The 22,807-nt window shown below is 45.3% G+C and overlaps 1 long non-coding RNA gene across 1 annotated transcript in view; it reads right to left on the reverse strand.

Moving 5' to 3' along the window:
* Positions 1 to 249: 249 nt before the first annotated feature.
* Positions 250 to 22,807, reverse strand: part of LOC134911212 (uncharacterized) — a 155,842-nt gene continuing 133,284 nt past the window's right edge. The window contains exons 3-4 of the long non-coding RNA XR_010176406.1: positions 626 to 708; positions 250 to 492 (exon numbers count right to left, since the gene is read on the reverse strand). This is a non-coding gene — a long non-coding RNA (uncharacterized LOC134911212). The remainder of the gene's footprint in view (positions 493 to 625; positions 709 to 22,807) is intronic.

Genomic DNA, 22,807 nt, shown 5'->3' on the forward strand with positions numbered 1-22,807 from the left:
TTTTAAAAAAATCTTTGACATAAATTCCTGGGCCACTGTTAGAAAAATTAATGACTTTGGAAATCCCATTTTTTTCAGCACTTCAAGCAGTTATGGTTTTAACACTGTAATATAATCCTATAATCCTTCATTTAGGAAGTTTACTGTGTTCTCTTATTATACAGTCTTCTGATCACCAAGATTAGAACGCATGAATTTCTTGAAAGGTTTTATTTTTTACACTTCAGCTAGAAACACATGGTAAAATGCCATAAAACTATTATTCTGCCCAATGATACTGGGCTGGAATTGACTCAGATTTTGAAGGCTGCAACATTTGGTCATCTGAAGACCACAGTGGACTATCAACCAGCCAACTTCAGGCTTTGAATAGAGATGATCTTTTTACATTGTGTAGTGTATGGAGGCACTCCGATTATCAGGTAGTAGCTCCTGTCCTCTTTGCTGTTGACTGCAATGCAGTGTGTGGCCCACTTTGCTTGATGCATCCAGCTGAAACATAGTAGTATTTGAGTCAGACATATATATTCGGCATACAAGTTTGTATGTTCCATCCTTTCATGCTACGAGTCATTCAAGGCATAGCCATAACTAGACATTTTAGTGACTGGACTTTATAGCGTACCTCACTCATGATAATAATGAGCTTTATAATCTCTTCTGGGCTTCATTGATTTTCACAGTGATGAATTTCCTCCAGATCGCCTCCTATAATGCATATGGAATCCAAACCAGAAAAAACAGTGGGGTATCAGTCCAAGGAATGTTGTAAAAAAAAAGGAATCTTATTCACACACATATAATAGCCCAAATGCTAGGAATAATAACATTTATATACAAAAATTCATTATAAAAGAGAAGGCTACTGAGGCAAAAAAATCCATCTAAAGAGAATAATACATTGAGCCCAGACCATTTAAACAATTTAACAAATCACCTCTGTAGTCCTTGTTGAATAAAAGTTCACAGAATCCAGATACTTGTTGACGCGTTTCTGCTCAATGGGAGCCGTTTTCAAGACATGCGGGCTTTGTGAACAGGACAATAATTAAAGGTGGATAGGCCAATCACACTATTATAGGACATGAACCTCGTGGATAGGACATGAACCTCATCGTTATTTCTTACGTAACATAAAAACATTTGTACAAAGCAGCAATGTGAAAAGAGGTAAACATAGTAATATACCATGCAGGACCACAATGGTAAAAGTAATTACACAAATATAACATTTACAAGAAAAACAATATACTGTATCATTCTTATAGATCTCCGTTCCCGGAAGTGCACTGGGTGGAATGCATCAGCGTTCCACACCACCCTTACATATGGAGGTCTTTGGAGTTCCGATGTGCTATTTCCTGCATCGTGGAATGCAACCGGGGCCCCTGAGGACTAAGGGGCCCACTGCTGCCCAGACCAACAATGAGTTATCCCCTGAAATGCCCCTCCCCCACAAACTTTTTAGAGCAATGTCGGCTGAATGTCCCAGTGCCTGTAGGACTTCACCATTACCTTATGGAGGCTTGCCTGACCTAGAGTGTGTGTCGGACTGATAAAGGATTCCTGACACTTATCAGCGCTGATGATCACAGTCACTTACTGCCTCTAATTTACAGACAGCTGTACATTTTGTCTGATTCACTGCTGTCTGTGAATTAAAGGCAGTTCACAACCGGTGTAACTTTCACCATCAGATTCTGCCTGACTGAGTGCCAAACTAGGGAAAGCACAAGGGGGAAGGGGGCCCTGTTACAGACAGAGTAGAGGCCACTGTGTACCTGCCCCCCCTAAGGTACATGCCCCCTGTTCTCCACACCACACAGGACATTGTGCTTAGAATCCTGTCACCCACTGTCTCTCCCTGTAAACCACTGCCTCCCCCAGCATTCCGCTATCACCCTCTGCCTCCCCTTGCCATCTGTTGTCACCCTCTGTCTCCTTGTCCCGTACGCTGTCACCCTCTACCTCTCCCTGTCACCCACTGCCATGTGGCATATTGTGAACATGGTTTGGGGTGGACAAGGGTGCCCAAATTATATTTTCGCATGTGGTTCCACCACTGGCTGGCTGACTAGTCGAGATGATTATTTCAACACTGCATTTTACTGCTTGCTACCTAGTCCCAACCAGCCACCCTGTAATTAGGCTTCCTATATAAAGATTAACAATACAGTACAAGAGCAGAACTTCTGTCAGTAATTTATTGAATCTAAAGGCCCATATATACGGGCCGATGCGGGGAGAGATGTGTGCTGAATGAACCGCTCAGCACACATCTCTCACACCGCTCAGCACAGCGCGATGTGTGCTAAGCGTGCGGGGGGAGACGGGCGGGGCCGTGAAGTGAGCGACCCGCTAGATTGGCCTGCACGGCAGGCCAATCTAGCAGCAGCGATAGTGATGCGTGGGGCTGTGCATCACTATCGCTGTAAGGGGTACACACGGAGCGATCAGGCTTATATTCTAAGCAATCTAGTCAGATTGCTTAGAATATCGCTCCGTGAGTACCCCCCTTTACACTTGCTGCAGTTACAGTATATACAGACAGTCCACCTTCCACCGATGCCAGAAAATTTAATTAGTAAAGAAGAAATTGTTATCATAAGTATGTTTCATATTGGTTATAATGTGAATCCAAATATTACATAAATCAGTAAGATTTTAATGTCTAAAAAGTCGGATGCATGCTATGACAAGATTACTGGAATAGTGGTGTAAGGCAGGTATATTTGCCCCAGGTTTTATACATATGGGGTTTAAAACCCCAGGAATATTTTGTTGGCTCTGTTGGCAGCTTTTGGCATTTGGTAAGAACTAGAGATGAGCGGGTTTGGTTCGCCGAGATCCGAACCCCCCCGAACTTCACCTATTTTACACGGCTCCGAGGCAGCCTTGGATCTTACCGCCTTGCTCGGTTAACCCGAACGCGGCCGAACATCATCATCCCGCTGTCGGATTCTCGCGAGTTTCATATTCTATATAAAGAGCCACACGTCGCTGCCATTTTCCACTCTCCCTGAAAAGCTCCGTAATCTGTGCTCAGTGTGCTACAAATATCTGTGCTCAGTGTGCTGCAAATATCTGTGCTCAGTGTGCTGAAAATATCTACGTTCTCTGTCTGAAAACGCTCCATATCTGTGCTCAGTGTGCTGCAAATATCTGTGCTTAGTGTGCTGCATTGTGGGGACTGGAGACCACCAGTATTGTAGTAGTACAGTACAGTAGGCCATTGCTGTGTATCTTGCAGCTCTGTGTCAAGTATACTATCTCTGTGCTGCATTATTGTGAGCAGTATATAGTAGGACAGTGCAGCATTTTGGTGACCAGCAGTGACTTGCTCATTGTAAGGGCTTGTATTTTAAAGTGTTGCTTGGATTTGTAAGTGTATGTGAGTTGGTAACAGCAAAAGGTGAGTTCTGATTATTCTCTGTCTATCCATATAGGGATAGTAATATTGTGAGAGAAAGTTAATCTGAATCTGATTGTTTGTAACTATACGGTTTTTTTTTGTTTGTATCTGTACTGGGGGTTTTTTTGGAGGGGGAAAAAAAAGTGTGAGGAGAAAGCCAGAGGGAGGGGGTTGAATCAGGTGTGAGTAATCAGGAGGAGTAGTGGCTGACTAAAGCAGCTGGCTGAGCCTATACAATCAGTGATTAGACTCATTGGAGCTTGCTCACTGTAAGGGCTTGTATTTTAAAGTGTTGCTTGGATTTGTAAGTGTATGTGAGTGGGTAACAGCAAATGGTGAGTTAGAATACAGAAAAAGGTGAGTTTTGTAATACACAATCAGGAACACACATATTTGCAGTACCATTAAACTTCTGGTAAGGCTGCAAAGGGCTGACCTTGTGAGTGAGTGAGAGGGTCTCTTACTTGGAGTAGCAGAGGGGCTGTGATTGTGCGTGTGTGAGGGGCTTTTTTTTTTTAGCAGGAGCTGGAAGCCAAGAGAAAAGGAGGTGCAGTGAGCTGGAACAACTGCAACTGCTAAGTGGAGTATCGGTGCCGCAGGAGAGGTCCCACTCAGTGGGGGCACTGGAGTACTACGGCTGCATAAAAGTGAAGGACCAAGAACCGCACAAAGATAGATAAGTATAAGCCAGCTTAATTATTGTATAAGTGAGATTGTTTGTCTTCTACTTTTTCTTTTTGCTTATTTTTCTTTGAGAGTAACAGGGAGTTAGACCTTACAAACAATATGGGAGGGGCTGTGATTGGGGACCTCACTCAGTGCATGTCGTGCAAGATGTATGCACACCTGGAGCTACCAGCCCAGTGTGATTACATCTGCACGAGGTGTGCGCGAACAGTTGCCCTGGAAGCCCAGGTAACTGATATAGAGTAAACCGTTACGCGACTGAGGGAGATACACAATCTCGAGCGAAGTTTAGACAGAACGGTGGAGGAGTTGCGGGAGGGGACACTGGTAGAAGAGGATGATGATCAGGTAGCCAGCTGGATCACAGTTAGAAGGAAGAAAAAGAGGGGGAGGCTTGACATCTCCGAACTATCAAACCCGAACAAATTTGCCCGACTGGACAAGGAATTGGAGGATGATAGTGAAAAAATGACGGTGCCGGAGGAGACTGCTCCCTCTAGCATCCAGAGGAGCGGTTCCTCTGGCACAGTTGGGATAAAAGATAGTGAGGTACCTAGTCAGATGGTGGTGGTAGGGGATTCTATCATCAGGAAGGCAGATAGGGCAATCTGCTACCGGGACCGTGATCGCCGTACAGTCTGTTGTCTCCCGGGTGCTCGGGTACGGCACATCGCGGACCGAGTAGATAGATTGTTGGGAGGGGCTGGGAAAGACCCGGCGGTCTTGGTGCACGTTGGCACCAATGACAAAGTTAGCGGAAGGTGGGATGTCCTTAAGAAAGACTATAGGGACTTAGGAAAGAAACTTAAGGCAAGGACATCTAAGGTAATATTCTCCGAAATATTACCCATGCCACGCGCTAGTCCAGGAAGGCAGAGGGAGATTAGGGAGGTAAATGTGTGGCTTAGGGATTGGTGCAGGAAAGAGGGGTTTGTGTTCCTGGAACACTGGGCGGACTTCTCAGTCTGGCGCCATCTCTTGTCGTGACGGATTGCACCTGACTGAGGAGGGGGCAGCGGTGCTGGGGGGAAGGATGGTTAGAAGGTTGGAGGAGATTTTAAACTAGGAGCCTGGGGGGAGGGTTTAGCTAGAAACTACGGGTCATGCAGTGAGAATAGTGGGGATGGTGGTAGTAAACGAAATGGGGGAGAAGTTGGGGGGAGAGTAAGAGCAGGCGGTAAGGTTACTAACATGGGTACTAAAAGAGATTTTACCAAAGCACTAACCAATGATGATTACAGGTCATCATTGCTACATAAGGTGAAAGATGTCCCTAACCCAAGGGAAAATACTTATCTTAGTTGTATGTATGTAAATGCTAGAAGCATTACTGGTAACAGGGCTGTTTCTATCCAATTTGGCTCCCAGAGCGAGATTTAAAAATGCGCCCCCCCATGACATAAAAAAATGTGCCCCCCCCCACACACCTAGATTAAAAAAAAAAAAACTTGCGCGTGCACCCGGCAAGGGGGCGTGGCCTCATGTAAATGGGTGTGGCCTCGTCTGAAAAGACTACCTTACAATCCAGTTTTTGACCCTGCTTCAACAGATCACGACCACCACAGGAAAACAAAATTCTACCATATTAAGCCCCACACAGTAATGCCCCCTGCACCATATTATGCCACACACCGCAATGCCCTTGATACATTGAATCCCCACACTATGGCAGGCAATAATCCCCATTTCACACATTACGGCAGGTGTCCCCATTTTACACATTGAGAGAGAGAGAGAGAATACCTACAGAGGCGATTACCGCTCTTCGGCCCGCCTCACCAGTCGCTCCTCGCGCCGGCCTTTCCCTCTTCCTAACTTGGATCCCCCTCTGTACTCCGCTCGGGGGGGGGGATTTTCGCGGAGTGACGGGGTTGCGTCGTGAAGTAACGACGCAACCGCGTCATTCCGTGAAACTCCGCCCCCCGAGCGGGTTACTCGGGGAGAAATAGGAGGGGGAAGCAGGGACCCACAGGTAGTGCAGCGGCGGGCGCCCAGTGCGGTTGCACTGCTTGCCTGCCCCAAGAAACGGCCCTGACTGGTAAAAAGGGTAAACTAGAAATACTTGCAGCAAGCAAACAGTATGATATTATAGGCATTACTGAAACTTGGGACGAATCTCATGATTGGACAGTCAATCTAGAGGGCTATACACTGTTTAGGAGAGACAGACTAAATAAAAAAGGTGGAGGGGTGTGTCTTTACGTAAAGCCGTTTTTAAAACCTGATATACGGGAAGATATTCAGGAGGGGACTGTAGACACTGTCGAGACATTATGGGTAGAAATTGCATGCGGGGAAAAAGGAATAAAAAAGTTAGTATTGGGTGTATGCTATAGGCCACCTGGTACCAACGTATCTGATGAGGAATTGTTACTAAAGCAAATTGAAAGAGCAGCAGGAGTAGGAGACATAGTAGTGATGGGAGATTTTAACTATCCAGAGATAAACTGGAAAAATGATTCATGTGATACTGCTAGGGGCAATATGTTTTTAAACACACTTAATGATAACTACTTAGTTCAACTAATTGAGGAACCAACTAGGTACAATGCAATCTTAGACCTGGTATTAACAAACAATGGGGATTTGGTATCAGGTATTACAGTAGGGGAACCCATAGGAAGCAGCAACCACAATATGGTCACATTCAATATCAGTTTTCATAAACAGCCCTATACTGGCTCGACTAGGACTCTAAACTTTAGCAAAGCGAATTTTGAAAGATGAGGGTATTTTTCAGGGATATTGAATGGGAAGGTTTGTTTTTAGGAAAAAATACTACAGAGAAATGGGAGGTACTAAAATTCCTGCTAGCTAAAAATACACTCAAATTTATTCCTACGAGCAGCAAAAAAAGGAATAAAAATCATAAACCAATGTAGCTTAACAAAAAGATAAAGGAACTTATGGGCAAGAAAAGGCGAGCATTTAAACAAATACAAATCTGACGGGGAAGCAGAGTCATTTCAGCACTATAAGGAATGTGACAAAATATGCAAAAAGGAAATAAGAGCAGCTAAAGAAGAAACTGAAAAACTAGTAGCAAAGGAAAGCAAAGCGAATCCCAAAAAAATCTTTAAATACATTAATAGCAAGAGATTAAAGAAGGAGAGTATAGGCCCTTTAAAAGACAAGTTGGGAGTCTTAAGCAAAAATGATAATGACATAGCGGACACACTAAATGAGTTTTTTTCAACAGTATTTACTAGAGAGGACCCAATTCAGGGACTAACACATAATCTCAATAATGAGAATATCCCACTAATAGGTACTTATTTAAGCGAGGAAGTAGTCTGTGACTGATTAAAACATTTAAAGATTAATAAGTCACCAGGTCCCGATCGTATTCACCCAAGGATTCTAATGGAGCTACACTCTGAATTTGCAAAACCGCTATTTTTGATCTTTAAGGATTCAGTAATATCAGGTATGGTTCCCAAAGACTGGCGTATAGCGGAAGTAGTGCCTATATTCAAAAAGGGAAGTAAAGCTGAACCAGGTAATTATTGACCAGTTAGTCTTACATCTATAGTGGGGAAAGTATTGGAAGGTATTCTAAGAGATAGTATTCAGAAGTTCCTTGAAATCAATGAGGTCATTAAAAGGAATCAACATGGGTTTATGAAGAACAGATCCTGTCAAACCAACTTACTTGGCTTTTATGAAACAGTAAGCGCAAACCTAGATCAGGGTAAAGAGGTGGATGTAATCTTTTTAGATTTTGCCAAAGCATTCGACACTGTACCACACATGAGACTTATCTACAAGCTACAAGAATCAGGGCTAGGAAGCACAATATGCACTTGGGTCAAAAACCGGTTAGATAATAGGGAGCAGCGCGTTGTGGTTAATGGATCTTTTTCAACTTGGACTGAAGTGCTAAGTGGTGTGCCGCAAGGCTTAGTATTAGGGTCGCTATTGTTCAATATTTTCATTAACGACCTAACAGAAGGTCTAGAGAGCATGGTGTCAATTTTTGCAGATGATACCAAATTGTGTAAAGTTATAAATGCGGAGGGGGATGCTGAGTCACTTCAGAACGACTTAGTTAAATTAGAAACTTGGGCAGTGAAATGGAGAATGTGCTTCAATACAGACAAGTGTAAGGTAATGCACTGTGGTAACAAGAACAAACATAACAGCTACCAACTAAATGGGGTAAAATTAGGGGATTCTATACTGGAAAAGGACTTAGGTGTCCTCATAGATAGCAAACTGAGCAGTAGTACCCAAAGTAGGACTGCAGCAAAGAAGGCTAATAAGATATTAGCATGCATAAAATGGGGAATTGATGATAAGTATGAGAGTATTATACTCCCGTTATATAAATCACTTGTGAGGCCACACCTTGAATACTGTGTACAATTCTGGGCACCTTACTACAAAAAGGATATCCTGGAGCTAGAAAAAGTTCAAAGGCGGGCGACCAAACTAAGTAAGGGTATGGAGACGCTGGTATACGACAAAAGGCTTGCAAGACAAGGCCTGTTTACACTGGAAAAGAGGAGATTAAGAGGGAACATGATCAGGACCTGTTTTTGTTTAGATCAACACAGAGAACTCGTGGACACTCGCTCAGGTTAGAGGAGAGGAGATTCCACACAATACGGCATAAAGACTTTTTACGGTAAGGACGATACGTGTTTGGAATTCCCTGCCTGAGAGAGTTGTAATGGCCGATTCAGTCAACACCTTTAAGAATGGGTTAGATAAATTCCTAACGGATAAGGATATCCAGGGTAACGGGGCATAGTCACACACTATGGTTATTATAAAAAAGAGGGGTAAAACGTAACGGCAGTCATCAACTTCAGTCAAAATTTTATACAAAATAATAGTGCATAGGAGACCACAAATAGGTTGAAATCGATGGACAAGTGTCTTTTTTCAACCTTAGATACTATGTTACTATGTTACATATATAGTACAGTACAGTAGGCCATTGCTGTGTATCTTGCAGCTCTGTGTCAAGTATCCTATTCTGTGCTACATTATTGTGAGCAGTATATAGTAGGACAGTGCAGCATTTTAGTGACCAGCAGTATACATATATAGTACAGTACAGTAGGCCATTGCTGTGTATCTTGCAGCTCTGTGTCAAGTATACTATCTCTGTGCTGCATTATTGTGAGCAGTATATAGTAGGACAGTGCAGCATTTTGGTGACCAGTATAGTACAGTAGGCCATTGCTGTGTATCTTGCAGCTCTGTGTCAAGTATACTATCTCTGTGCTGCATATAGTGAGCAGTAAATAGTAGGACAGTGCAGCATTTTGGTGACCAGCAGTATACATATATAGTACAGTACAGTACAGTAGGCCATTGCTGTGTATCTTGCAGCTCTGTGTCAAGTATACTATCTCTGTGCTGCATTATTGTGAGCAGTATATAGTAGGACAGTGCAGCATTTTGGTGACCAGCAGTATACATATATAGTACAGTAGGCCATTGCTGTGTATCTTGCAGCTCTGTGTCAAGTATACTATCTCTGTGCTGCATTATTGTGAGCAGTATATAGTAGGACAGCGCAGCATTTTGGAGACCAGCAGTATACATATATAGTACAGTACAGTAGGCCATTGCTATTGATATATTACTAGCATATAATTCCACACATTAAAAAATGGAGAACAAAAATGTGGAGGGTAAAATAGGGAAAGATCAAGATCCACTTCCACCTCGTGCTGAAGCTGCTGCCACTAGTCATGGCCGAGATGATAAAATGCCATCAACGTCGTCTGCCAAGGCCGTTGCCCAATGTCATAGTAGAAAGTATGTAAAATCTAAAAAACTAAAGTGCAGTAAAATGACCCAAAAATCTAAATTAAAATCGTCTGAGGAGAAGCGTAAACTTGGCAATGTGCCATTTACGACACGGAGTGGCAAGGAACGGCTGAGGGCCTGGCCTATGTTCATGGCTAGTGGTTCAGCTTCACATGACGATGGAAGCACTCATCCTCCTGCTAGAAAACTGAAAAAAGTTAAGATGGCAAAACCACAGCAAAGAACTGTGCATTCTTCTAAATCACAAATTCCCAAGGAGAGTCCAATTGTGTCGGTTGCGATGCCTGACCTTCCCAACACTGGACGGGAAGAGGTGGCACCTTCCACCATTTGCACGCCCCCTGCAAGTGCTGGAAGGAGCACCCACAGTCCAGTTCCTGATAGTCAAATTGAAGATGTCACTGTTGAAGTACACCAGGATGTGGATATGGGTGTTGCTGGTGCTAAGGAGGAAATTGACAAGGAGGATTCTGATGGTGAGGTGGTTTGTTTAAGTCAGGCACCCGGGGAGACACCTGTTGTCCGTGGGATGAATATGGCCATTGACATGCCTGGTCAAATTACAAAAAAAAAATCACCTCTTCGGTGTGGAATTATTTTTACAGAAATGCGGACAACAGGTGTCAAGCCGTGTGTTGCCTTTGTCAAGCTGTAATAAGTAGGGGTAAGGACGTTAACCACCTAGGAATATCTTCCCTTATACGTCACCCGGAGCGCATTCATCAGAAGTCATTGACAAGTTCAAAAACTTTGGGTGGCAGTGGAAGCAGTCCACTGATAACTAAATCCCTTCCTCTTGTACCCAAGCTCCCAGTGCAAACCACACCACCAACTCCCTCAGTGTCAATTTCCTCCTTAGACAGGAAAGCCAATAGTCCTGCAGGCCATGTCACTGGCAAGTCTGACGAGTCCTCTACTGACTGGGATTCCTCCGACGGATCCTTGAGTGTAACGTCTACTGCTGCTGGTGCTGCTGTTGTTGCTGCTGGGAGTCGATTGTCATCCCAGAGGGGAAGTCAGAAGACCACTCGTACTACTTCCAATAAGCAATTGACTGTCCAACAGTCCTTTGCGAGGAAGATTAAATATCACAGCAGTCATCCTGCTGCAAAGCGGATAACTCAGGCCTTGGCAGCTGTCTTGGTGTTAGACGTGTGTCCGGTATCCACCGTTAATTCACAGGGAATTAGACAATTTCTTGAGGTACTGTGTCCCCGGTACCAAATACCATCTAGGTTCCACTTCTCTAGGCAGGCGATACCAAGAATGTACACAGACGTCAAAAAAAGAGTCACCAGTGTCCTAAAAAATGCAGTTGTACCCAATGTCCACTTAACCACGGACATGTGGATAAGTGGAGCAGGGCAGACTCAGGACTATATGACTGTGACAGCCCACTGGGTAGATGTATTGCCTCCCGCAGCAAGAAGAGCAGCGGCGGCACCAGTAGCAGCATCTCGCAAATGCCAACTCGTTCCTAGGAAGGCTACGCTTTGTATCACCGATTTCCATAAGAGGCACACAGCTGACAACCTCTTACGGAAACTGTGGAACATCATCGCAGAATGGCTTACCCCAATTGGACTCTCCTGGGGATTTGTGACATCGGACAACGCCAACAATATTGTGCGTGCATTACTTGTGGGCAAATTCCAGCACGTCCCATGTTTTGCACATACATTGAATTTGGTGGTGCAGAATTAAAAAAAAAACAACAGGGGCGTGCAAGAGATGCTGTCGGTGGCCCGAAGAATTGCGGGCCACTTTCGGCATTCCGCCACCGCGTGCCGAAGACTGGAGCACCAGCAAACACTCCTGAACCTGCCCCGCCATCATCTGAAGCAAGAGGTGGTAACGAAATGGAATTCAACCCTCTATATGCTTTAGAGGATGGGGGAGCAGGTAAAGGCCATTCAAGCCTATACATCTGCTTACGATGTAGGCAAAGGAGGGGGAATGCACCTGACTCAAGCGCAGTGGAGAATTATTTCAACGTTGTGCAAGGTTCTGCAACCCTTTGAACTTGCCACACGTGAAGTCAGTTCAGACACTGCCAGCCTGAGTCAGGTCATTCCCCTCATCAGGCTTTTGCAGAAGCAGCTGGAGAGATTGAAGAAGGAGCTAAAATGGAGCGATTCCGCTAGGCATGTTGGACTTGTGGATGGAGCCCTTAATTCCCTTAACCAGGATTCACGGGTGGTCAATCTGTTAAAATCAGAGCACTACATTTTGGCCACCGTGCTCGATCCTAGGTTTAAAGCCTACGTTGTATCTCTCTTTCCGGCAGACACAAGTGTGCAGAGGTGCAAAGACCTGCTGGTGAGACACTTGTCAAGTCAAGCGAAACGTGACCCATCAAAAGCTCGACCTTCACATTCTCCCGCAACTGGGGCTGCGAGGAAAAGGCTAAGAATTCTGAGCCAACCCGCTGGCGGTGATGCAGGGCAGTCTGGAGTGGGTGCTGACATCTGGTCCGGACTGAAGGACCTGATAACGATTACTGACATGTTGTCTACTGTCACTGCATATGATTCTGTCACCATTGAAAGAATGGTGGAGGATTATATGAGTGACCGCATCCAAGTAGGCACGTCAGACAGTCCGTACGTATACTGGCAGGAAAAAGAGGCAATTTGGAGGCCCTTGCACAAACTGGCTTTATTTTACCTAAGTTGCCCCCCCCCCCCTCCAATGTGTATTCCGAAAGAGTGTTTAGTGCAGCCGGTCACCTTGTCAGCAATCGGCGTACGAGGTTACTTCCACAAAATGTGGAGAAGATGATGGTTATCAAAATGAATTATAATCAATACCTCCGTAAAGACATTCACCAGCAGCAATTGCCTCCAGAAAGTACACAGGGACCTGTGATGGTTGATTCCAGTGGGGACAAATTAATACTCTGTGAGGAGGCGGATGTACACAGTGAAAGGGGTGAGGAATTGGGGGATGATGATGAGGTGGACATCTTGCCTCTGTAGAGCCAGTTTGTGCAAGGAGAGATTGATTGCTTCTTTTTTGGTGGGGGCCCAAACCAACTAGTCATTTCAGCCACAGTCGTTTGGCAGACCCTGTGTCTGAAATGATGGGTTTGTTAAAGTGGGCATGTCCTGTTTATACAACATAAGGGTGGGTTGGAGGGCCCAAGGACAATTCCATCTTGCACCTATTTTTGTTTTATTTATCTCTGCATCATGTGATGTTTGGGGCTAATTTTTTTTGTGTGTCATCCTGTCTGACACTGCAGTGCCACTCCTAGATGGGCCAGGTGTTTGTGCCGCCCACTTGGGTCGCTTAGCTTAGTCATCCAGCGACCTCGGTGCAAATTTTAGGACTAAAAATAATATTGTGAGGTTTGAGGTGTTCAGAATAGACTGGAAATGAGTGGAAATTATGGTTATTGAGGTTAATAATACTATGGGATCAAAATTACCCCCAAATTCTATGATTTAAGCTGTTTTTGAGGGGTTTTTGAAAAAAAACACCCGAATCGAAAACACACCCATATCCGACAAAAAAAATTCAGGGAGGTTTTGCCAAAACGCGTCCGAATCCAAAACACGGCCGCGGAACCAAATCCAAAACCAAAACACAAAACCCGAAATATTTCCGGTGCACATCTCTAGTGAGAACCGGGTTAGGCTCCAGAGGTTGGATGTGAGAAGAGAGGGAGGTTCTCCATCCACCGAGGCCCACTACGTGTCCTTGGGCTATTAGCCTCACAGAACGCTAATTAGTACTTTCAATTGTAGGTGTGTGTCAAAAGGCATTCAGCCTGATTATCTGTCTCTCACACTGCCTGGGGAAAGAGGAGTGACTGTGGAGTCTCTGTGAGCGAGAGAGAACATTGCTTTAGAAAACCAGTGAGCTGTGCATGGTAAACTTTTCCTTGTATTTTTTGTTTAGTAAGTTAGGAGGGGATTCAGATGATAAGCCAACAGTTACAAGGTTGACAGTCAATAGGTCAACACCATATTGTCGACATGCATTAAGCAAACATTACAATAAGGTCGATATGACAATGGTCGACGCAGCAAAGGGTTGACATGAGTTTTTTTGCGGGGTTTCAATTGTCTTTTATCAATTTTTCATACTTTACCATCCACATGGACTCCAGTTGGGAACGGTATCATTGGATGAAACATGGCGTGCGAAGTGAGTCATGCGAGGGGATGCACAATTATTGAGGATACAAATGTTAATACAGAGAAAATGACACCAAAATTAACTAAAAATCTCATGTCAACCTTTTCATGTGTTGTCCTTTCCCGTGTTGACCTTTTGTTAAAGTCTACCTTTTGTCAATGTTGAACTTGTGCATGTCGACCTTTTGGGGTTAACCTAAACACTGTGAACCTAATAACTGTCGAACTTGTATTCAACACTTGTTAAGCTTATCCTATGTTTAGTTAGTGCCAACTGGTAAGGTGTATTTTATTTTTGATGTTTATTTCTGTTTCACAAGAAAACTGGCTGAGGGTAGGTGCACCAAAACAAGTGACTTGTGTGATCTCCCAGCTGCTGCACACTGCCATCTACCCCAGGAGATGGTAGCTGTTCCCCTGACCCTGTTACAGTGCTATTACAGCTCCAAAGTCAGATTTTTGTATTTGCTGTTTTGTGGGATTCTCCCATTTTTCCTATCTTCCACAATACAAGCTTAAGCTACCCTCACCGCTTGGAGCACTCGGGAGACTTCTTCTGCAATTGCCTCCTCTAAAGTGTTCCTACAACTTCCAGCTCTCCATCAACAGTAATTGTGACAATGCATCTGCCACAATCTGCAGAATCCTGTGATTTTACAAATTTGATTGTTCTAGTTGGTGATCGGTCCTAGCTCTGGGTAACCCACATCTCTGATTCAGAGAGTGTAGTAACTTGGGTTCAAACTCTCTAACTGGGAGGTTAAGGGGGCTCATAAAACCCCTGCCTGGAGTATTCCTATGGTCTACTGCAGGGCCGACAAGGACTTCCTCACTCTTTCAGCCTTGAGAAGTTTTTGCATTATTACAAGCAAGTCTACACTTCTGCTGCACTCATTCTTTCCAGTGCCCAAGTCAAGCACACAGGCAGTCATCTTAAATACTCTGTGTCTCTCTCCTGCAGCTGCTTTATTCTTCTGTTGCAAGTCCATCCATTCCTCTTTGGACTCACACACATTTGCTTATAATTCACAATATGCGTTACTTGGTAACAGTGGACCCATATCTTCTGTGGTACCCTTAAATTAGTTTGATTTAAAAAACAGTGGCTTCAAATGCATCTTACCTATAAGTACTACAGTAGCTACCTCACAACTTGCCTGATTGATCTAAACTATCTTTATTTTCAGCATTGTCTACTATGCAACCTCACAATTTTCAGTTAATGTGCATAAAAAGCCGAAGGCATCCAAAAATGTTCCATCAATCAGTTTTTTCAAAACTCCTCCTGCCTAAACTTCTCATGCAGCAAAAAGCAGAGCACTACCTTCATTTTGCCAATGATCCTGTCCTCCTCTTCCATTAGGCCTTGCTTTCTCTTCTACAGCTGCATAGTAGTCTGTTGTCATCATTCAGGCCCAGGAGATTGGGTAACTACTGTACCTCATGGGCGTAGCTACCATAGGTGCAGGGGATGCGACTGCTATGGGGCCTGAGTTGTCTCTGGGGCCTGGCCTTCTCCTGCACCTAGTTGCTGAGCCACGGCGCTGGCATCTTTTACCTTTACAGGTGTGCTGCTGCACTGCAACCACACCTGCTCACCTGGCCGCCAGCTCCGCCTCTACTGAGTACTAACTAATGCTGGGAGGAGGCATGGCTGAGTCTGCAGGAACATCCCTGGACCACATCCACGCCTCCTCCCAGCATTTGTGAGGAGCAGTGACGTGCGGTGAGGTAAATGGCTGGGGAGGCACTGGCTAATATCAAAGACAGATTTACATATATATGAACCCAATAGCAGAGCATGTCGGGGAGGGCTGCACTATGCTGTAGACTGTGCAGACTACTGGCATATGTCATAAGGGACACATCCCTTAGCGCAAGTGACTGCACTGCCATTGCTAGGCACAGTACACACTGGCCAGAGTCACTTACAGTACAGTACATTATATAGTGGGCAGCAACTCTGGCACGCAGTCAGGCAGCCAGTGACATTGGGCCTAATTCAGACCTGATCGCAGCAGCAAAATTTTTCTCTAATGGGCAAAACCATGTGCACTGCAGGGAGGCAGATATAACATGTGCAGAGAGAGTTAGATTTGGGTGGGGTGTGTTCAAACTGAAATCTAAATTGCAGTGTAAAAATAAAGCAGCCAGTATTTACCATGCACAGAAACAATATAACCCACCCAAATCTAACTCTCTCTGCAAATGTTACATCTGCCCCACCTGCAGTGCACATGGGACCTCATTCCGACTAGAGATGAGCGCCGGAAATTTTTCGGGTTTTGTGTTATGGTTTTGGGTTCGGTTCCGCGGCCGTGTTTTGAGTTCGACCGCGTTTTGGCAAAACCTCACCGAATTTTTTTTGTCGGATTCGGGTGTGTTTTGGATTCGGGTGTTTTTTTTAAAAAACACTAAAAAACAGCTTAAATCATAGAATTTGGGGGTCATTTTGATCCCAAAGTATTATTAACCTCAAAAACCATAATTTACACTCATTTTCAGTCTATTCTGAATACCTCACACCTCACAATATTATTTTTAGTCCTAAAATTTGCACCTAGGTCGCTGGATGACTAAGCTAAGCGACCCTAGTGGCCGACACAAACACCTGGCCCATCTAGGAGTGGCACTGCAGTGTCACGCAGGATGTCCCTTCCAAAAAACCCTCCCCAAACAGCACATGACGCAAAGAAAAAAAGAGGCGCAATGAGGTAGCTGTGTGAGTAAGATAAGCGACCCTAGTGGCCGACACAAACACCGGGCCCATCTAGGAGTGTCACTGCAGTGTCACGCAGGATGTCCCTTCCAAAAAACCCTCCCCAAACAGCACATGACGCAAAGAAAAAAAGAGGCGCAATGAGGTAGCTGTGTGAGTAAGATAAGCGACCCTAGTGGCCGACACAAACACCGGGCCCATCTAGGAGTGTCACTGCAGTGTCACGCAGGATGTCCCTTCCAAAAACCCCTCCCCAAACAGCACATGACGCAAAGAAAAAAAGAGGCGCAATGAGGTAGCTGTGTGAGTAAGATAAGCGACCCTAGTGGCCGACACAAACACCGGGCCCATCTAGGAGTGTCACTGCAGTGTCACGCAGGATGTCCCTTCCAAAAAACCCTTCCCAAACAGCACATGACGCAAAGAAAAAAAGAGGCGCAATGAGGTAGCTGTGTGAGTAAGATAAGCGACCCTAGTGGCCGACACAAACACCGGGCCCATCTAGGAGTGTCACTGCAGTGTCACGCAGGATGTCCCTTCCAAAAAACCCTCCCCAAACAGCACATGACGCAAAGAAAAAAAGAGGCGCAATGAGGTAGCTGTGTGAGTAAGATAAGCGACCCTAGTGGCCGACACAAACACCGGGCCCATCTAGGAGTGGCACTGCAGTGTCACGCAGGATGTCCCTTCCAAAAAACCCTCCCCAAACAGCACATGACGCAAAGAAAAAAAGAGGCGCAATGAGGTAGCTGTGTGAGTAAGATAAGCGACCCTAGTGGCCGACACAAACACCGGGCCCATCTAGGAGTGTCACTGCAGTGTCACGCAGGATGTCCCTTCCAAAAAACCCTCCCCAAACAGCACATGACGCAAAGAAAAATTAAAGAAAAAAGAGGTGCAAGATGGAATTGTCCTTGGGCCCTCCCACCCACCCTTATGTTGTATAAACAGGACATGCACACTTTAACCAACCCATCATTTCAGTGACAGGGTCTGCCACACGACTGTGACTGAAATGACGGGTTGGTTTGGACCCCCACCAAAAAAGAAGCAATTAATCTCTCCTTGCACAAACTGGCTCTACAGAGGCAAGATGTCCACCTCATCATCATCCTCCGATATATCACCGTGTACATCTTCCTCCTCACAGATTATCAATTCGTCCCCACTGGAATCCACCATCTCAGCTCCCTGTGTACTTTGTGGAGGCAATTGCTGCTGGTCAATGTCTCCACGGAGGAATTGATTATAATTCATTTTAATGAACATCATCTTCTCCACATTTTCTGGATGTAACCTCGTACGCCGATTGCTGACAAGGTGAGCGGCGGCACTAAACACTCTTTCGGAGTACACACTTGTGGGAGGGCAACTTAGGTAGAATAAAGCCAGTTTGTGCAAGGGCCTCCAAATTGCCTCTTTTTCCTGCCAGTATAAGTACGGACTGTGTGACGTGCCTACTTGGATGCGGTCACTCATATAATCCTCCACCATTCTTTCAATGGTGAGAGAATCATATGCAGTGACAGTAGACGACATGTCCGTAATCGTTGTCAGGTCCTTCAGTCCGGACCAGATGTCAGCATCAGCAGTCGCTCCAGACTGCCCTGCATCACCGCCAGCGGGTGGGCTCGGAATTCTGAGCCTTTTCTTCGCACCCCCAGTTGCGGGAGAATGTGAAGGAGGAGATGTTGACAGGTCGCGTTCCGCTTGACTTGACAATTTTCTCACCAGCAGGTCTTTCAACCCCAGCAGACTTGTGTCTGCCGGAAAGAGAGATCCAAGGTAGGCTTTAAATCTAGGATCGAGCACGGTGGCCAAAATGTAGTGCTCTGATTTCAACAGATTGACCACCCGTGAATCCTTGTTAAGCGAATTAAGGGCTCCATCCACAAGTCCCACATGCCTAGCGGAATCGCTCCGTGTTAGCTCCTCCTTCAATGTCTCCAGCTTCTTCTGCAAAAGCCTGATGAGGGGAATGACCTGACTCAGGCTGGCAGTGTCTGAACTGACTTCACGTGTGGCAAGTTCAAAGGGCATCAGAACCTTGCACAATGTTGAAATCATTCTCCACTGCACTTGAGACAGGTGCATTCCACCTCCTATATCGTGCTCAATTGTATAGGCTTGAATGGCCTTTTGCTGCTCCTCCAACCTCTGAAGCATATAGAGGGTTGAATTCCACCTCGTTACCACTTCTTGCTTCAGATGATGGCAGGGCAGGTTCAGTAGTTTTTGGTGGTGCTCCAGTCTTCTGTACGTGGTGCCTGTACGCCGAAAGTGTCCCGCAATTCTTCTGGCCACCGACAGCATCTCTTGCACGCCCCTGTCGTTTTTTAAAAAATTCTGCACCACCAAATTCAAGGTATGTGCAAAACATGGGACGTGCTGGAATTTGCCCATATTTAATGCACACACAATATTGCTGGCGTTGTCCGATGCCACAAATCCACAGGAAAGTCCAATTGGGGTAAGCCATTCCGCGATGATCTTCCTCAGTTGCCGTAAGAGGTTTTCAGCTGTGTGCGTATTCTGGAAAGCGGTGATACAAAGCGTAGCCTGCCTAGGAAAGAGTTGGCGTTTGCGAGATGCTGCTACTGGTGCCGCCGCTGCTGTTCTTGCGGCGGGAGTCCATACATCTACCCAGTGGGCTGTCACAGTCATATAGTCCTGACCCTGCCCTGCTCCACTTGTCCACATGTCCGTGGTTAAGTGGACATTGGGTACAACAGCATTTTTTAGGACACTGGTGAGTCTTTTTCTGACGTCCGTGTACATTCTCGGTATCGCCTGCCTAGAGAAGTGGAACCTAGATGGTATTTGGTAACGGGGGCACACTGCCTCAATAAATTGTCTAGTTCCCTGTGAACTAACGGCGGATACCGGACGCACGTCTAACACCAACATAGTTGTCAAGGCCTCAGTTATCCGCTTTGCAGCAGGATGACTGCTGTGATATTTCATCTTCCTCGCAAAGGACTGTTGGACAGTCAATTGCTTACTGGAAGTAGTACAAGTGGGCTTACGACTTCCCCTCTGGGATGACCATCGACTCCCAGCAGCAACAACAGCAGCGCCAGCAGCAGTAGGCGTTACACGCAAGGATGCATCGGAGGAATCCCAGGCAGGAGAGGACTCGTCAGAATTGCCAGTGACATGGCCTGCAGGACTATTGGCATTCCTGGGGAAGGAGGAAATTGACACTGAGGGAGTTGGTGGGGTGGTTTGCGTGAGCTTGGTTACAAGAGGAAGGGATTTACTGGTCAGTGGACTGCTTCCGCTGTCGCCCAAAGTTTTTGAACTTGTCACTGACTTATTATGAATGCGCTGCAGGTGACGTATAAGGGAGGATGTTCCGAGGTGGTTAACGTCCTTACCCCTACTTATTACAGCTTGACAAAGGCAACACACGGCTTGACACCTGTTGTCCGCTTTTCTGTTGAAATACCTCCACACTGAAGAGCTGATTTTTTTGGTATTTTCACCAGGCATGTCAACGGCCATATTCCTCCCACGGACAACAGGTGTCTCCCCGGGTGCCTGACTTAAACAAACCACCTCACCATCAGAATCCTCCTGGTCAATTTCCTCCCCAGCGCCAGCAACACCCATATCCTCCTCATCCTGGTGTACTTCAACACTGACATCTTCAATCTGACTATCAGGAACTGGACTGCGGGTGCTCCTTACAGCACTTGCAGGGGGCGTGCAAATGGTGGAAGGCGCATGCTCTTCACGTCCAGTGTTGGGAAGGTCAGGCATCGCAACCGACACAATTGGACTCTCCTTGTGGATTTGGGATTTCGAAGAACGCACAGTTCTTTGCGGTGCTTTTGCCAGCTTGAGTCTTTTCAGTTTTCTAGCGAGAGGCTGAGTGCTTCCATCCTCATGTGAAGCTGAACCACTAGCCATGAACATAGGCCAGGGCCTCAGCCGTTCCTTGCCACTCCGTGTGGTAAATGGCATATTGGCAAGTTTACGCTTCTCCTCCGACAATTTTATTTTAGGTTTTGGAGTCCTTTTTTTACTGATATTTGGTGTTTTGGATTTGACATGCTCTGTACTATGACATTGGGCATCGGCCTTGGCAGACGACGTTGCTGGCATTTCATCGTCTCGGCAATGACTAGTGGCAGCAGCTTCAGCACGAGGTGGAAGTGGATCTTGATCTTTCCCTAATTTTGGAACCTCAACATTTTTGTTCTCCATATTTTAATAGGCACAACTAAAAGGCACCTCAGGTAAACAATGGAGATGGATGGATACTAGTATACTTATGGATGGACTGCAGAGTGCCGACACAGAGGTAGCTACAGCCGTGGACTACCGTACTGTACTGTGTCTGCTGCTAATATAGACTGGATGATAATGAGATGTAGTATGTATGTATAAAGAAGAAAGAAAGAAAAAAAACCACGGGTAGGTGGTATACAATTATGGATGGACTGCCGAGTGCCGACACAGAGGTAGCTACAGCCGTGAACTACCGTACTGTGTCTGCTGCTAATATAGACTGGTTGATAATGAGATGTAGTATGTATAAAGAAGAAAGAAAAAAAAAACCACGGGTAGGTGGTATACAATTATGGATGGACTGCCGAGTGCCGACACAGAGGTAGCTACAGCCGTGGACTACCGTACTGTACTGTGTCTGCTGCTAATATAGACTGGATGATAATGAGATGTAGTATGTATAAAGAAGAAAGAAAAAAAAAACCACGGGTAGGTGGTATACAATTATGGATGGACTGCCGAGTGCCGACACAGAGGTAGCTACAGCCGTGGACTACCGTACTGTACTGTGTCTGCTGCTAATATAGACTGGATGATAATGAGATGTAGTATGTATAAAGAAGAAAGAAAAAAAAAACCACGGGTAGGTGGTATACAATTATGGATGGACTGCCGAGTGCCGACACAGAGGTAGCTACAGCCGTGGACTACCGTAATGTACTGTGTCTGCTGCTAATATAGACTGGATGATAATGAGATGTAGTATGTATAAAGAAGAAAGAAAAAAAAACCACGGGTAGGTGGTATACAATTATGGATGGACTGCCGAGTGCCGACACAGAGGTAGCTACAGCCGTGGACTACCGTACTTTACAGTGTCTGCTGCTAATATAGACTGGTTGATAATGAGATGTAGTATGTATAAAGAAGAAAGAAAAAAAAAACCACGGGTAGGTGGTATACAATTATGGATGGACTGCCGAGTGCCGAGTGCCGACACAGAGGTAGCTACAGCCGTGGACTACCGTACTGTACTGTGTCTGCTGCTAATATAGACTGGATGATAATGAGATGTAGTATGTATAAAGAAGAAAGAAAAAAAAAAACCACGGGTAGGTGGTATACAATTATGGATGGACTGCCGAGTGCCGACACAGAGGTAGCTACAGCCGTGGACTACCGTACTGTACTGTGTCTGCTGCTAATATAGACTGGATGATAATGAGACGTAGTATGTATGTATAAAGAAGAAAGAAAAAAAAAACCACGGGTAGGTGGTATACAATTATGGATGGACTGCCGAGTGCCGACACAGAGGTAGCTTCAGCCGTGAACTACCGTACTGTGTCTGCTGCTAATATAGACTGGTTGATAATGAGATGTAGTATGTATAAAGAAGAAAGAAAAAAAAAACACGGGTAGGTGGTATACAAATATGGATGGACTGCCGAGTGCCGACACAGAGGTAGCTACAGCCGTGGACTACCGTACTGTACTGTGTCTGCTGCTAATATAGACTGGATGATAATGAGATGTAGTATGTATAAAGAAGAAAGAAAAAAAAAACCACGGGTAGGTGGTATACAATTATGGATGGACTGCCGAGTGCCGACACAGAGGTAGCTACAGCCGTGAACTACCGTACTGTGTCTGCTGCTAGTAGACTGGATGATAAATAATGATATAAAAAATATATATATATCACTACTGCAGCCGGACAGGTATATATTATATAATGACGGACCTGCTGGAGTGGACACTGTCTGTCAACAGAATGAGTTTTTTAATTTTTATTGAATAAAAAAACACCACACAAGTCACACGACGAGT

Source organism: Pseudophryne corroboree, chromosome 4 (assembly GCF_028390025.1).
Source record: "Pseudophryne corroboree isolate aPseCor3 chromosome 4, aPseCor3.hap2, whole genome shotgun sequence".
Classification (NCBI taxonomy): Eukaryota; Metazoa; Chordata; class Amphibia; order Anura; family Myobatrachidae; genus Pseudophryne; species Pseudophryne corroboree.